Source organism: Hyla sarda, chromosome 8 (genome assembly GCF_029499605.1).
Source record: "Hyla sarda isolate aHylSar1 chromosome 8, aHylSar1.hap1, whole genome shotgun sequence".
NCBI classification, from domain to species: domain Eukaryota; kingdom Metazoa; phylum Chordata; class Amphibia; order Anura; family Hylidae; genus Hyla; species Hyla sarda.
The window spans coordinates 124623095-124636428 of NC_079196.1; the positions used below are offsets into that span (position 1 = coordinate 124623095).

At 41.6% G+C, this 13334-nt stretch overlaps 1 protein-coding gene across 15 annotated transcripts in view; it reads left to right on the plus strand.

The window, feature by feature from the left end:
• GULP1 (GULP PTB domain containing engulfment adaptor 1) overlaps window positions 1-13334 on the plus strand; it is a 1103506-nt gene that overhangs the window by 513247 nt on the left and 576925 nt on the right. The gene's annotated exons all lie outside the window — the stretch shown is intronic.

Sequence of the window (13334 nt, forward strand, 5' to 3'; positions counted from 1 at the left end):
TGAGAACAGGATAGGAGGTCTGGATATGAGGTCGAGATATGAGGCCGAGATAGGAGGTTGGGATATGAGGTCGATATATGAGGTCAAGATATGAGGACGGGATAGCAGGTCGGGATAGGAGATCGGGATATGAGGACGGGATAGGAGGTCAGGATATGAGGACAGGATATGAGGTCGAGATAGGAGGACGGGATAGGAGGTAGGGATATAAGGTCAGGATATGATGACGGAATATGAGGTCGGGATATGAGGACAGGATATGAGGATGAGATATGAGGAGGGGATAGGAGGTTGAAATATGCTTTTGAGATATGAGGAAAGGATAGGAGGTCGGCATATGAGGTCGAGATATGAAGTTGGTATATAAGGTCGGGATAGGAGGTCAAGATATGAGGACGGGATAGGAGGTCGGGATATGAGGTCAAGATATGAGGACGGAATATAAGGTCGGGATATGAGGGGCAAATATGAGGACGGGATATGGGGACGGTATATGACAACAATATATGGGGTTGGGATGTGAAGTCAAAAGCTTCCTCCTTTGTTGATTTTCCTCCCCAACAAGGATGAGGAAGGAAAAACCAGGCAACGCCGGGTACTCACCTAGTCTATATATATAACTAGCTGAATACCCGGCGTTGCCCAGTTTTAACTTCCTAATCCTTGTTGGGGAGGAAAATAAACAAAAGAGGAAGCTTTTGACTTCATATCCCGTTGTCATATATTGTTGTCATATCCCAACCCCATATCTCGTCCTCATATCCCAACCTCCTATCCTAACCTCCTATCCCGTCATCATATCTCAACCTCATATCCCATCCTCACATCTCGTCCTCATATCCCATCCTCATATCCCGACCTCCTATCCCGACCTCCTATCCCGTCCTCCTATCTCGACCTCCTATCCCGTCCTCCTATTCCGTCCTCCTATCCCGACCTCCTATCCGGACCTCCTATCCCGACCTCATATCCCGTCCTCATATCCCGTCCTCCTATCTCGACCTCCTATCTTGACCTCCTATCCTGACCTCCTATCCTGACCTCCTATCCCGACCTCCTATCCTGTCCTCCTATTTCAACCTCCTATCTCGACCGCCTATCCCGACCTCCTATCCTGACCTCCTATCCCGACCTCCTATCCCGTCCTCATATTTCTTTCTCCTATCTCGACCTCCTATCACAACCTCCTATTCTGGCCTCCTATCCTGTCCTCCTATCGCGACCTCCTATCTCGTCCTCCTATCCCGTCCTCGAATCTCGACCTCCTATCTCGACCTCCTATCCTGACCTCCTATCCTGACCTCCTATGCCATCCTCCTATCCAGTCCATCTATCCCGACCTCCTATCCCGACCACCTATCCCGTCCTCCTATCCTGTCCTCCTATCCCGTCCTCATATGTCGACCTCCTATGTTGACCTCCTATCCCGACCTCCTATCCCGACCCGTAATATGTGTACCAGGTTTTGAAATATCGCCAGCCATACCGAAGTTATGTGGGTTAGTTAAGGGTTAAATTAACTATCCTATATTTTAAGTGGACATATAAGTAACATGTGACCAAGTATTATCGAAATATCTCCAGTTGTTTGGAATTTATGCAGTAACATATATTTCCCATTGACTTGTATGGGACTTTAAATATAAACCCCGTCCCTGGCGAATGGGGGTGAGTAAGTTTTAAATTACCTATCCTATGTTTGTTGTTGACATATAAGTAACATGTGTGCCAAGTTTCATGTTAATATCTTTAGCCGTTTGGACGAGATGCTGGAACATACACACATTGGGCCTCATTTAATAAGACCGGAGAGTTTTTTTGGAGTGTTTTTGCTTTTCCTCCATTATTTTTCTCACCTTATTTACTAGTGTCGTTTTTTTTTCGGTCGCACGGAATATTGTTTGGTCGCACAAGCTAGACTGGTTAAAAAAAAAAAAAAGGGAGACTTGGAGACCCTATTAGACAGGACGTTTGTAGAAAATTACTATGTTCAAAGCAATAACAATCAAAATATCCATCACTAGTTAAAATTAATTTTAAAGTTTACAATAATATGTAAAGAAAGTCTGACTAAAGGGCACAAAATCATCCACCAGTTTGTTAATCCAGCCTGAGAGATGCAAATAACATCTCTAATGGCTGTTGTTGTGAACATCATTAACCCCTTAAGGACGCAGCCCATTTTCAGCTCTAGGACGCATCCCTTTTTTGCACATCTGACCACTGTCACTTTAAACATTAATAACTCTGGAATGCTTTTACTTATCAATCTGATTCCGAGATTGTTTTTTCGTGACATATTCTACTTTAACATAGTGGTACATTTTTGTGATAAATTGCATCCTTTCTTGGTGAAAAATCCCATAATTTGATGAAAAATTTGAAAATTTAGCATTTTTCTAACTTTGAAGCTCTCTGCTTGTAAGGAAAATGGATATTCCCCCCAAAAATTTTTGGGATTCACATATACAATATGTCTACTTTATATTTGCATCCTAAAATTGACGTGTTTTTACTTTTGGAAGACATCAGAGGGCTCCAAAGTTCAGCAGCAATTTTACAATTTTTCACAACATTTTCAAACTCGCTATTTTTCATGGACCAGTTCAGGTTTGAAGTGGATTTGAAGGGTCTTCATATTAGAAATACCCCATAAATGACCCCATTATAAAAAAAACTGCACCCCCCAAAGTATTCAAAATGACATTCAGTAAGTGTTTTAACCCTTTAGGTGTTTCACTGGAAAATCAGCAAATTGAAGGAGAAAATTCAAAATCTTCATTTTTTACACTTCTTGTGGACCCAATTTTTGAATTTTTACAAGGGGTAAAAGGATAAAATTTATACTTGAATTTGTAGCCCAATTTCTCTTGAGTAAGCACATACCTCATATATCTATGTAAATTGTTTGGCCGGCGCAGTAGAGGGCTCAGAAGCGAAGGAGCGACAAGGGGATTTTGGAGAGTACGTTTTTCTGAAATGGTTTTTGGGGGGCATGTTGCAGTTAGGATGCCCCTATGGTGCCAAAACAGCAAAAAAAATAAAAACACACGACATACCATTTTGGAAACTAGACCCCTTGAGGAACATAACAAGGAATTAATACCCCACAGGTGTTTCACGACTTTTGCATATGTAAAAAAAAATGTTTTTTTTTTACCAAAAATGCTTGGTTTAGCAAAAAATGTTACATTTTTAAAAAAGGTAATTAGTGTTTCCCCCAAAATTTCACATTTTTGCAAGGGTTAATAGCAGAAAATACCGCCCAAAATGTGTAACCCCATCTCTTCTGAGTATGGAGGTACCCCATAAGTTGACCTGAAGTGCACTACAGGTGAACTACAATGCTCAGAAGAAGCCCCTATGGTGCCAGGACAGCAAAAAAAATAAACCCACATGGCATACAATTTTGGAAACTAGACCCCTTGGGGAACGTAACAAGGGGTAAAGTGAACCTTAATACCCCACAGGTGTTTCATGACTTTTGCATATGTAAAAAAAAAAATTCTTTTTACACTAAAATGCTTGTTTCCCCCCAAATTTTTCATTTTTACAAGGGATAATAGCAGAAAATACCCCCCAAAATTTGTAACCCCATCTCTTCTGAGTATGGAAATACCCCATAAGTGGACGTGAAGTGCACTGGGGGTGAACTACAATGCTCAGAAGAGAAGGAGCATCATTGAGCTTTTGGAAATAGAATTTGGCCATGTGCATTTACAAAGCCCCCCGTGGTGCCAGAACAGTGGACCCCCCAAATGTGACCCCATTTTTAAAACTACACCCCTCACGGAATGTAATAAGGGGTGCAGTGAGAATTTACACCCCACTGGCTGATCTTTGGAACAGTGGGCTGTGCAAATTAAAAATTTTATTTTTCATTTTCACAGACCCCTGTTTCAAAGATCTGTCAGACACCTGTGGGGTGTAAATGCTCACTATACCCCTTGTTACATTCCGTGAGGGTTGTAGTTTCCAAAATGGGGTCACATGTGGGTATTTATTGTTTTGCGCTTATGTCAGAATGGCTGTAAAATCAGCCACCCCTGTGCAAATCACCAATTAAGACCTCAAATGTACATGGTGTGCTCTTACTCCTGAGCCTTGTTTTGCACCCGCAGAGCATTTTATGCCCATATATGGGGTATCTCCGTACTCAGGAGAAATTGCATTACAAATTTTGGGGGCTTTTTTTCTTTTACCGCTTGTGAAATTTAAAAATAAAAATGAGGACGGGATAGCAGGTCGGGATAGGAGATCGGGATATGAGGACGGGATAGGAGGTCAGGATATGAGGACAGGATATGAGGTCGAGATAGGAGGACGGGATAGGAGGTAGGGATATAAGGTCAGGATATGATGACGGAATATGAGGTCGGGATATGAGGACAGGATATGAGGATGAGATATGAGGAGGGGATAGGAGGTTGAAATATGCTTTTGAGATATGAGGAAAGGATAGGAGGTCGGCATATGAGGTCGAGATATGAAGTTGGTATATAAGGTCGGGATAGGAGGTCAAGATATGAGGACGGGATAGGAGGTCGGGATATGAGGTCAAGATATGAGGACGGAATATAAGGTCGGGATATGAGGGGCAAATATGAGGACGGGATATGGGGACGGTATATGACAACAATATATGGGGTTGGGATGTGAAGTCAAAAGCTTCCTCCTTTGTTGATTTTCCTCCCCAACAAGGATGAGGAAGGAAAAACCAGGCAACGCCGGGTACTCACCTAGTCTATATATATAACTAGCTGAATACCCGGCGTTGCCCAGTTTTAACTTCCTAATCCTTGTTGGGGAGGAAAATAAACAAAAGAGGAAGCTTTTGACTTCATATCCCGTTGTCATATATTGTTGTCATATCCCAACCCCATATCTCGTCCTCATATCCCAACCTCCTATCCTAACCTCCTATCCCGTCATCATATCTCAACCTCATATCCCATCCTCACATCTCGTCCTCATATCCCATCCTCATATCCCGACCTCCTATCCCGACCTCCTATCCCGTCCTCCTATCTCGACCTCCTATCCCGTCCTCCTATTCCGTCCTCCTATCCCGACCTCCTATCCGGACCTCCTATCCCGACCTCATATCCCGTCCTCATATCCCGTCCTCCTATCTCGACCTCCTATCTTGACCTCCTATCCTGACCTCCTATCCTGACCTCCTATCCCGACCTCCTATCCTGTCCTCCTATTTCAACCTCCTATCTCGACCGCCTATCCCGACCTCCTATCCTGACCTCCTATCCCGACCTCCTATCCCGTCCTCATATTTCTTTCTCCTATCTCGACCTCCTATCACAACCTCCTATTCTGGCCTCCTATCCTGTCCTCCTATCGCGACCTCCTATCTCGTCCTCCTATCCCGTCCTCGAATCTCGACCTCCTATCTCGACCTCCTATCCTGACCTCCTATCCTGACCTCCTATGCCATCCTCCTATCCAGTCCATCTATCCCGACCTCCTATCCCGACCACCTATCCCGTCCTCCTATCCTGTCCTCCTATCCCGTCCTCATATGTCGACCTCCTATGTTGACCTCCTATCCCGACCTCCTATCCCGACCCGTAATATGTGTACCAGGTTTTGAAATATCGCCAGCCATACCGAAGTTATGTGGGTTAGTTAAGGGTTAAATTAACTATCCTATATTTTAAGTGGACATATAAGTAACATGTGACCAAGTATTATCGAAATATCTCCAGTTGTTTGGAATTTATGCAGTAACATATATTTCCCATTGACTTGTATGGGACTTTAAATATAAACCCCGTCCCTGGCGAATGGGGGTGAGTAAGTTTTAAATTACCTATCCTATGTTTGTTGTTGACATATAAGTAACATGTGTGCCAAGTTTCATGTTAATATCTTTAGCCGTTTGGACGAGATGCTGGAACATACACACATTGGGCCTCATTTAATAAGACCGGAGAGTTTTTTTGGAGTGTTTTTGCTTTTCCTCCATTATTTTTCTCACCTTATTTACTAGTGTCGTTTTTTTTTCGGTCGCACGGAATATTGTTTGGTCGCACAAGCTAGACTGGTTAAAAAAAAAAAAAAGGGAGACTTGGAGACCCTATTAGACAGGACGTTTGTAGAAAATTACTATGTTCAAAGCAATAACAATCAAAATATCCATCACTAGTTAAAATTAATTTTAAAGTTTACAATAATATGTAAAGAAAGTCTGACTAAAGGGCACAAAATCATCCACCAGTTTGTTAATCCAGCCTGAGAGATGCAAATAACATCTCTAATGGCTGTTGTTGTGAACATCATTAACCCCTTAAGGACGCAGCCCATTTTCAGCTCTAGGACGCATCCCTTTTTTGCACATCTGACCACTGTCACTTTAAACATTAATAACTCTGGAATGCTTTTACTTATCAATCTGATTCCGAGATTGTTTTTTCGTGACATATTCTACTTTAACATAGTGGTACATTTTTGTGATAAATTGCATCCTTTCTTGGTGAAAAATCCCATAATTTGATGAAAAATTTGAAAATTTAGCATTTTTCTAACTTTGAAGCTCTCTGCTTGTAAGGAAAATGGATATTCCCCCCAAAAATTTTTGGGATTCACATATACAATATGTCTACTTTATATTTGCATCCTAAAATTGACGTGTTTTTACTTTTGGAAGACATCAGAGGGCTCCAAAGTTCAGCAGCAATTTTACAATTTTTCACAACATTTTCAAACTCGCTATTTTTCATGGACCAGTTCAGGTTTGAAGTGGATTTGAAGGGTCTTCATATTAGAAATACCCCATAAATGACCCCATTATAAAAAAAACTGCACCCCCCAAAGTATTCAAAATGACATTCAGTAAGTGTTTTAACCCTTTAGGTGTTTCACTGGAAAATCAGCAAATTGAAGGAGAAAATTCAAAATCTTCATTTTTTACACTTCTTGTGGACCCAATTTTTGAATTTTTACAAGGGGTAAAAGGATAAAATTTATACTTGAATTTGTAGCCCAATTTCTCTTGAGTAAGCACATACCTCATATATCTATGTAAATTGTTTGGCCGGCGCAGTAGAGGGCTCAGAAGCGAAGGAGCGACAAGGGGATTTTGGAGAGTACGTTTTTCTGAAATGGTTTTTGGGGGGCATGTTGCAGTTAGGATGCCCCTATGGTGCCAAAACAGCAAAAAAAATAAAAACACACGACATACCATTTTGGAAACTAGACCCCTTGAGGAACATAACAAGGAATTAATACCCCACAGGTGTTTCACGACTTTTGCATATGTAAAAAAAAATGTTTTTTTTTTACCAAAAATGCTTGGTTTAGCAAAAAATGTTACATTTTTAAAAAAGGTAATTAGTGTTTCCCCCAAAATTTCACATTTTTGCAAGGGTTAATAGCAGAAAATACCGCCCAAAATGTGTAACCCCATCTCTTCTGAGTATGGAGGTACCCCATAAGTTGACCTGAAGTGCACTACAGGTGAACTACAATGCTCAGAAGAAGCCCCTATGGTGCCAGGACAGCAAAAAAAATAAACCCACATGGCATACAATTTTGGAAACTAGACCCCTTGGGGAACGTAACAAGGGGTAAAGTGAACCTTAATACCCCACAGGTGTTTCATGACTTTTGCATATGTAAAAAAAAAAATTCTTTTTACACTAAAATGCTTGTTTCCCCCCAAATTTTTCATTTTTACAAGGGATAATAGCAGAAAATACCCCCCAAAATTTGTAACCCCATCTCTTCTGAGTATGGAAATACCCCATAAGTGGACGTGAAGTGCACTGGGGGTGAACTACAATGCTCAGAAGAGAAGGAGCATCATTGAGCTTTTGGAAATAGAATTTGGCCATGTGCATTTACAAAGCCCCCCGTGGTGCCAGAACAGTGGACCCCCCAAATGTGACCCCATTTTTAAAACTACACCCCTCACGGAATGTAATAAGGGGTGCAGTGAGAATTTACACCCCACTGGCTGATCTTTGGAACAGTGGGCTGTGCAAATTAAAAATTTTATTTTTCATTTTCACAGACCCCTGTTTCAAAGATCTGTCAGACACCTGTGGGGTGTAAATGCTCACTATACCCCTTGTTACATTCCGTGAGGGTTGTAGTTTCCAAAATGGGGTCACATGTGGGTATTTATTGTTTTGCGCTTATGTCAGAATGGCTGTAAAATCAGCCACCCCTGTGCAAATCACCAATTAAGACCTCAAATGTACATGGTGTGCTCTTACTCCTGAGCCTTGTTTTGCACCCGCAGAGCATTTTATGCCCATATATGGGGTATCTCCGTACTCAGGAGAAATTGCATTACAAATTTTGGGGGCTTTTTTTCTTTTACCGCTTGTGAAATTTAAAAGTATGGGGCAACACCAGTATGTTAGTGTATAAAAATGTTTTTTTTACACTAACATGCTGGTGTAGACCACAACTTTACCTTTTCATAAGGGGTAAAAGGAGAAAAAGCCCCCCAAAATTTGTTAGGCAATTTCTCCCGAGTACGGCGATACCCCATATGTGGCCCTTAACTGTTGCCCTGAAATACGACAGGGCTTCAAAGTGAGAGCGCCATGCGCATTTGAGGCCTAAATTAGGGATTTGCATAGGGGTGGACATAGGGGTATTCTAAGCCAGTGATTCTCAAACAGGGTGCCTCCAGCTGTTGCAAAACTCCCAGCATGCTTGGACAGTCAATGGCTGTCCGGAAATGCTGGGAGTTTTTGTTATGCAACAGCTGGAGGCTCCATTTTGGAAACACTGCCGTAGGATACGTTTTTCATTTTTATTGGGGGGGGGGGGGGCAGTGTATGTGTGTATATGTAGTGTTTTACTCTTTATTTTGTGTTAGTGTAGTGTAGTGTAATGTTTTTAGGCTACATTCACTTCACACTGACGGCGGATTACACTGAGTCTCCTGCTAGGAGTTTGAGCTGCGGCGGAAAATTTGCTGCAGCTCAAGCTTGAAGCGGGAAACTCACTGTAATCCGCTGCCAGTGTGAATGTAACCTGTACATTCACATGGGAGGGGGGGGGGGCAAAACTACAACTCCAAGCATGCACTGACAGAACGTGCATGCTGGGAGTTGTAGTTTTGCAACAGCTGGAGGCACACTGGTTGGGAAATACTGAGTTAGGTAATAGAGCCTATTACAGGTTGGGATAGGAGTTTGAGATAGGAGGATGGGATAGGAGGTCGGGATAGGAGGACAGGATAGGAGATCGGGATAGGCGCTCGAGATAGGAGGACGGGATAGGAGGTCGGGATAGGAGGTCGGGATAGGAGGTCTGGATAGGAGGTCAGGATAGGAGGACGGGATAGGAGGTCGGGATAGGAGGTAGAGATAGGAGGTCGGGATAGGAGGTTGAGATAGGAGGACGGGATAGGAGGACGGGATAGGAGGTCGGGACAGGAGGTAGAGATAGGAGGTCGGGATAGGAGGTCGGGATAGGAGGTCAAGATAGGAGGATAGGATAGGAGGTCGGGATAGGAGGTAGAGATAGGAGGTCGAGATAGGAGGTCGAGATAGGAGGTCGGCATAGGAGGTCGGGATAGGAGGACGGGATAGGAGGTCGGGATAGGAGGTTGAGAAAGGAGGACGGGATAGGAGGACGGGATAGGAGGACGGGATAGGAGGTCGGGATAGGAGGTTGAGGTAGGAGGATGGGATAGGAGGACGGGATAGGAGGACGGAATAGGAGGTCGGGACAGGAGGTCGGGATAAGGCAACAATATATGAGGACGGAATATGAAGTTTAAAGCTTCCTCCTTTGTTTACTTTCTTCCCCAACAAGGATTAGTAAAGAAAAATCGGGCAACGCCGGGTACTCAGCTAGTATATATATATATATATATATATATATATATATATATATAAATATAGATGTGTGTATGTTCCAGCATCACGTCCAAACGGTTGAAGATATTAACATGAAACTTGGCACACATGTTACTTATATGTCAACAAAAAACATATGATAGGTGATTTAACCCTTACTCACCCCCATTTGCCAGGGTCTGGCTTTTTGTTTAAAGTCCCGTACAAGTCTATGGGAAATATATGTTACTGTATAACTTCCAAACGGCTGGAAATATTTTGATAATACTTGGTCACATGTTACTTATATGTCCACTTAAAATATAGGATAGTTAATTTAACCCTTAACTACCCCCATTTGTGAGGGTTGGGATTATTGTTTAATGTCCCATGCAAGTCAATGGGAAATGTATGTTCCCACATAACTTCCGTACAGCTGTAGGTATTTCAATAATACCTGGTACACATATTACTTATATGTCAAATAAAAAGATGTGATATTTAAATTAACCCTTACCCATGCCAGTATATGGGACTTCCAGTACCTTACTCCACAAGCTCCACTCTACATCTCCTGATGAATGTGTCAATCCGGCTTGCAAGCCACACCCCATCTCACAAAGAGAGGAGGTCGGGATAGGAGGTCAAGATATGAGGATGGGATATGAGGTCGGGATATGAGGACGGGATATGAGGTCAAGATAGGAGGACGGGATAGGAGGTCAGGATATGAGGTCGGGATAGGAGGTCGGGATAGGAGGGTGAGATATGAGGTCAGAATATGAGGACAAGATATGAGGACAGGATATGAGGTTGAGATAGGAGGACGGAATAGGAGGTTGGGATATAAGGTTGGGATATGATGACGGGATATGAGGTTGGGATGTGAGGACGAGATATGAGAACAAGATATGAGGACGGGATATGATGTCGAGATAAAAGGACGGGATATGAGGTTGAGATATGAGGACGGAATATGAGGACGGGATAGGAGGACGGTATAGGAAGACGGGATAGGAGGTCAGGATATGAGGTTGAGATATGAGGACGGCATATGAGGACAGGATAAGAGGATGGGATAGAAGGTCGAGATATGAGGTCGAGATATGAGGACGGGATAGGAGGTCGGGATTTGAGGTTGAGATATGAGGTCGAGATATGAGGTCAGGATATGAGGTCGGGATATGAGGACGGGATATGAGGACGGGATAGGAGGTCAGGATAAGAGGTCGAGATATGAGGACGGGATATGAGGATGGGGTAGGAGGTCGAGATATGAGGTCGGGATATGAGGACGGGATATGAGGACGGGATATGAGGTCGGGATATGAAGACGGGATATGTGGACGGGATATGAGGTCGGGATATGAGGTTGGGATATGGGGTTGGTATATGACAACAATATATGGGGATGGGATATGAAGTCAAAAGCTTTCTCCTTTGTTGATTTTCCTCCCCAACAAGGATGAGGAAGGAAAAACCGGGCAAAGCTGGGTACTCAACTAGTTAATGCATGAAGTGACACAAGTCAGATTTGCACAAAAGAGTCCTTAACATTAAAATGGGTGATTGAGTCCTTAAGGAATTAATATTTTATAATATTTGTACAATCTTTTATATTCTAAATAAATAAGATTACATTTTAAAAGAAAAGAAAAAAGTGTAAGTGCAGCTCACAATTAATAAATATCACTAACCGAGGTCAACAGGGCATGCAACTATACCACAGTTGCAAAAACTAGAAAATATGTATAGAAAAAATATTGCCCGGACCTTCCAAGGTAGTGTAATCAATTGGATATAAAATATGGATTACTGGGTCGTGCTCCAATGATAATTAAAAAAAAAATTTTGTTTAAAATGTATTCTAATACAGTGCATTACTCCTCACAGGGCCCATGTGAGAAGAACACATATAGTAAATATACAAATTCAGACAATCTTAAAATCAACAAATATTTAAAATATATCACTGGCATATGAAATGTCTCTATATAGACATATTGGGGGACATTTACTAATCTAGTCTATTCTGGGTATGCTTATAGACCAGCGTATGTGGTATTCTCCTGTCTATTGTGCTCCTAATTTATCAAAGGTCTCACAGCCCTTGATAAATTCTGTGCTCAGACTTCAGGGTCTACAGCTTAAACTGCATTTAGACCTGCTCCAACATGGTCTGATATTTCAGCGTATTTTGGGCAGATGCGACTTGTCGCACAAAAGTCGCACTTGATACATTCAGCACCAATGCATTTTCCAATGCATTTCTATCTAAAATAGACTTGCATGCATCATGTTCTAAAAATCCTCTACAGCAAAAGTCGCAGAAAAGTCGCACATATTTAGACTGCGACTTTCTGTGCGACAAATTTAGACAGGAAAAACCAGTCTAAATCCTTTGATAAATTTCCCCCCATTGATCTTATATCCTCGCAGTATTAGAATGATGCGATATATTTCTTAAGTGTCCTTTTATAAATAACAGTTATAAGTCAAGTTAAATACTGTGTTACCGGTCCTGTGATGAATAATTTGGACCGAGTGCTGGCATGCCGACATCACAAGCGCATGCCAGCGCTCGGTCTCCCGGCAAATATACCATCGGCGCCTGCCAGCGCCACCAGCCTGTGACGACCACCACCGCGATACATCTGGACTTTGCGAGCTAAAGCGACAGCACCATCTGAGACCGTCGACTGCAGTTCCTATATCTAGGCACAGGAACAACTCTAATCGCCTCAGCGAGAGCTGTCAGAGCCAAATTATTCATCACAGGACCGGTAACACAGTATTTAACTTGATTTATAACTGTTATATATATAAAAGGATACTTAAGAAATATATTGCATCATTCTAATACTGCGAGGATATAAGATCAATATGTCTATATAGAGCCATTTCATATGCCAGTGCTATATTTTTAATATTTGTTGATTTTAAGATTGTCTGAATTTGTATATTTACTATATGTGTTCTTCTCACATGGGCCCTGTGAGGAGTAATGCACTGTATTAGAATACATTTTAAATAAAAAATTATTTTGAATTATCATTGGAGCACGACCCAGTAATCCATATTTTATATCCAATTGATTACACTACCTTGGAAGGTCCGGGCAATATTTTTTCTATGCAGATTACATTTTAATTAGACTGGGTAAATTTTTATAACACTAAAGTTTTATAATCTCAGATTGTACTAGAGAATAAGAGACTTTATTCTATATCTACTTTTTATTCTCTTATCCTTCTACTTCTTTATACTTATGCAAAGTATTTACTCACCTACACTACATAAATATGTACTTTTCTAGAGAACTGTATATTCTTTTTTCTTTATATATTTTCAGGATGTATGGGGTACACATCCTTAAATGTATACCAGTATCTTTAAAATTGTAAAGCCACTTATTCTTCTTATTTTTTATGCATGTTTTGAGTGCATCCTGATGGAAAATTCAGTGCAACACCAATGTACCACTTTCCCTGTCTGACACCTTAGATAATAACAGTTCATATT